We start from the raw sequence: 5,000 nt of genomic DNA, 5'->3' as shown, positions 1-5,000 counted from the left end.
TTACAAATAATTCTTAAACAAGGTAGAAATAATAACCAGACTATGTCTTGTGATGAGGGTAAATTCAATATGTTTACTGCTTTGAAACTCGTGCCTCAATTTTCGGAGGATGATGTAAATGAATTTTTCATTGCTTTTGAGCGTATAGCGAAGAAATTGGAGTGGCCACTCGATATGTGGACAACGTTGATTCAGTGCAGGTTTGTTGGGAAGGCCCAAAGAGTTTACAACACTTTGGATGAGACTCTGCATCCGATATGATAGTGTTAAGTCTATCACTTTGAAAGCCTATGATCTGGTGCCAGAGGCTTATCGGCAAAAATTTAGAAATTTAAAGAAAGCACGGCGGAGACTACGTCGAGTTTGCCAGGAAAAAGACCCAATTTCTGGATGATTGGCTGAAGTCAAAAGAGGTGGATGACTTTGCTAAATTGAGGGAGCTTGTTTTGGCAGAGGAGTTTAAAAGAAATATTTCTCGGGAGATGCGTATCCATTTGGAGGAGCTGAAAATAGATTCGGTACAGGAGCTCGCCGTCTCTCCTGATGAGTATGCTCTCACCCATAAGGAGGAACCTTTACGTAATAATGATAGCCAGAGGAAGTTCCTTCAACCTCGGATGAAATTTGGACAGTCGTCCGGAAGGAGGGTCTATGAGGATCATAGGAATAATAGTAATAACAATAAAAAAGGTAATGGTGATGGTAATAATAAAGGCAGTGTGAAATCACAAAGTTTTGTGAATAGCTACCGACCTAATAATAGTGGTAGGAACTATGAGAGACAAAATTCTCAATATAATAATATAAGGTGTTATTATTGTAACAGGCCTGGGCATTCAAAGGCAAATTGTTTCTTTCGTAAGAGGCAGTTGGAAACAATCAAAGTCCTATAGGAGTAGTTACTGAGAATAACCAAAGGCAAATGGTAGTAAATGAAAATGATAAATGGACTAAAATTTTACAAACATATTTCGGACGGGATAGTATATTCTGATTGTGACAAGCGTTTCGCACGAGGTGTTAAAATTTGAGAGATACTGGTGCCGCACAATCACTCATTTTGAAAACTGCGCTTCCAGAGAAATTTTATTTGCTAATAATGAGTTTGTTGTGCTTGGAGGTTTTCCTAACTCTGTTTCCTCTTACCCTCTAGAGGACATGTATGTTGAATGTAAATATTTTTTCTGGGTTGGCTAAACTTGCGGTGGTTAGCAGTTTACCAGGTTCCTGGTAGTCACCTTTTATTAGGAAATGATTTGGCCTCTGATAATGATAATTTATTTATTATACCTATTTTGACAATTGTGTCCGAAGTGGGCGTATCGGGTGAGCCTATCTCGGTCGTGACCCGTTCAAAGTCACGAGACGTTGATCTCGAAGATGTCGATCTTGATTTAGAAGTAGTTGACAGACAGGTGACAGACTGTATGACTAGTAGTAGTAGTAGCGATAGTAGTTGTAGTAGCAGTAATGAAGTTAATAATTTGAGGATATTAATTGGGACGTGAAAACTTTCAAAAGGAACAAGGTAGAGAATTTACTGAATATAACCTTGGTATTCCCGAGAATTTGACGAAACCTGTCATCGTCAAGGAGGGAGGTTTGATCTACCGTTTTTAGCAGGTCGGCGGATGCACCTGCGGAACAGGTAGAGGTCAGGAGGACAGTTGTTGGTGGCCCTAGTGAGTATCGTGATAAACTTTTGTTCCTGGCGCACGAAAATAATTTATCTGGTCATTTTGGGGTAAGAAAGACTTTTCAGAAATTAGCTGAATCTTTTTATTGGCCAGGGATGCGCAAGGGATGTCAAGAGTCATGTGTTATCGTGTAGAGTGTGTCAACTTGTTGGAAAACCTAATCAGAAGGTACCGAAGGCTCCTCTTATTCCCATCCCGGCAGTCGGGGAGCCATTCGGGGAAGTGATCATAGATGTAGTGGGCCCTTTGCCGCGGTACGCGCGGTGGGAATGAATACATTTTTACTATAGTAGATAGGATGTCCGCTTCCTGAGGCTCTCCCGCTGAGGAGTATTCGGGCGGAGAAAGTTGTTGATTGTCTGGTTGGATTTTTCACGAGGTTGGATTTTCCGAAAGTGGTACAGAGTGACTGTGGAACAAACTTTTACTAGTAAATATTTCAAAAAGCGAATGACCGAACTAGGGATAAATCATATAACTTCTCACCCTTATCATCCAGAAAGCCAGGGTCAGGTGAGAGATTTCATCAGACACTTAAATCTGTACTAAAGAAATTCTGTTTTGAGACAGGTAATGACTGGGATAAAGAAGTTGCCGTATGCACTGTTTGCTATACGGTCAATTCCTAATGAGTCTGTTGGTTTTTCTCCATTTCAATGATATTTGGCCATTGTGTCAGGGGTCCCCTGGATGTGGTAAGGGAACATTGGGAGGGAGATAGTCCTGATGTTAATGTTTTAGTTTTATTATGTCTCCACTTTACAGGAAAAGTTGCATCGAGCTCGGACTTTTGCTCAGGAACACCTGGCTGAAGCCCAAGCATCCATGAAGTATAACTATGATGTAGGTACTCGTATAAGGAGCTTTAATGTTGGTGACCAAGTGCTGGTGTTCCGTTTTCCTATACCTGGAAATCCTCTGAAAGCCCAATTTTCAGGTCCGTGGAAGATACTTAAGAAAATAAATGATGTAAATTATCTAATTGAAACGCCGGATAAGAGACGGAAGTCTCGTATGTGTATATAAATATGATTAAACCTTATATTAGTAGAGGTAATGATGTAATTGTTGAACCAGTGAGTGTCGTAGATGTAGAAGTAGAACCATTTTTGAGTGACAAATTGCCAGTAAGTCCGAATGGGTTGAAGAGTAACTCTGATATTTTAAATAATCTAAACATTAAATTTCAGCACCTGGACGTTGGTAAGGCAAAAAAAAAAAGGAAAATCTTTAATGAAATAATTAATGACTACAAAGATCTTTTCAGGACACACCAGGTAGGACAAATATCCTACAACATGATGTCGATGTTGGGAGGCTCAGCCTATTAAACAGTGCCCCTATAGGCTGAACCCCCTCAAAAGAGAGATAGTCAAGGAGGAAGTAAATTATATGCTTAACCATGATCTCATCGAGCCAAGCTGTAGTCCTTGGAGTTCGCCTGTGGTCTTGGTTAAGAAAGAAGGCGGAGAGCACCCGCCTCTGCTTTGACTATCGAAAGGTGAAGAACGCCGCCACTAAAACAGACTCCTTCCCTTTGCCTCGGGTAGAAGACTGCATTGACAGAGTTGGGTCTGCCAAGTATATTAGTAAGTTCGATTTACTAAAAGGTTATTGGCAGGTAGGTCTTACACCCGAGGCTAAGAAAATCTCAGCTTTTGTTACAGGTGACGGTTTGTTTGAATGTAAAGTCATGCCGTTTGGAATGAAGAATGCAGCCGCCACATTTCAAAGGCTGATGAACTTTATAACTAGTCGTCTGGAGGGATGTGTTGTTTACATTGATGATCTAGTGGTATACAGTGATGACTGGGATACACACCTAAAACGAATTGAGGCTCTTTGTTTGAGGCACTGCGGAGGGCTGGACTAGTCATCAATTTAAGAAAGAGCGAATTTGCTCAGGCAAAAGTTACCTATCTTGGGCATGAAATTGGTTTGGGTAAAGTCGCCCCGAAACAAGCTAATGTCGAAGCGATTACAGTCTACCCAGTTCCTCAAAATAAGAGGGGTGTGAGACGGTTTTTAGGAATGGTAGGGTATTATCGTAAGTTTATAAAAGAATTTTCTGACCTCGCCACTACCCCTTACTGAATTATTAAAGAAAAATGTAACATTTCTGTGGAATAGCGAGTGTCAGAGGGCATTTGAAAGTTTAAGATCTACCTTAATAACTTTTCCTTTGTTACGTTCACCTGATTTTTCTCTCCCTTTTTGTTTATCCACTGATGCAAGTGACACAGGAATAGGTGCCGTCCTACTTCAAGAGGACTGCAATGGAACCATGCATCCCGTCGCTTTCTTTTCAAAGAAACTACTACCTGCTGAACGCCGATACTCTACTATTGAGAAGGAAGCCTTGTGTTTGGTCAGGGCCATCATTCATTTTGATGTTTATTTGTCAGCCTCTGCTGAGCCCATTAAGGTCTATACGGATCATAATCCGTTAATATTTTTGAATAAATTTAAGGATAAAAATCAGCGTATTTTGCGCTGGAGTTTGCTTTTGCAGGAGTATCCGTTGTCTATACAACATATAGCTGGTAATACAAATACTGTACCCGATGTCCTTTCTAGGTCATTTGATGGAGTTTAGGAACAAGTGGCCATGTTTTATTGTTTTAGGACTCCGTATATTTTGTGCAAACTGTTTTTAGGTTAGCAGAGTTCGTTTAAGGCATATTTAGTTAAGCTTTAATATTAGTTGTTTCCTTAACACAAATAATTTTTGAATGTTTTACCTTTTATGTAATTGGTTCGTTAAATTTGACTAGTTGTGAGAGGAATAATTTTAACTTTAATTAAAAAAAAATAATGAATTATTTTTTTTCTTTGAGGGGGAAGCTGTAATATCATCTTAAATTATTTCTTTGGTTTCTCTTAACGTAAGTTAAATTTTTTTTGTCTTTCAAGTCTCGAGAAACTGCTTGTTGATTCTTTTCGCTCCCCTCAAGGGTTTTGTTTTTTGTTGTTATAGTTTTATTTATCCGCTCGTTTCCCTCTTTTCAGTTTCAACGAGTGGAGGATCGTCTTCAGTAATTGCCTCTTTCGCCTGATGGTTTTACGCTGTCAAACGTACTTAATGTGGGAGAGGTTTTCATCATGGAAGGTTAATCGTTACGGTTCCCCGAAGGGAGGTTCAGCATCACCCATTTATACCGCACTCTTCGTCATTTTTTTTCTGCAACATTGCCTTCTGGCCACGGACAGGACTTTGAGACGCTCGCTTCACTTTTATAGAAACGCCAAGCTGCTGTTGGTGGTGAGGGTTTGTCCCGTGCCCTCTTGTGCGAGTTTGTCTGT

This window comes from Macrobrachium nipponense, chromosome 48, assembly GCF_015104395.2.
Source record: "Macrobrachium nipponense isolate FS-2020 chromosome 48, ASM1510439v2, whole genome shotgun sequence".
Lineage (NCBI taxonomy): Eukaryota > Metazoa > Arthropoda > Malacostraca > Decapoda > Palaemonidae > Macrobrachium > Macrobrachium nipponense.
The sequence above is the reverse complement of the archived record's forward strand: the minus strand, read 5'-3'. Positions refer to the sequence as shown.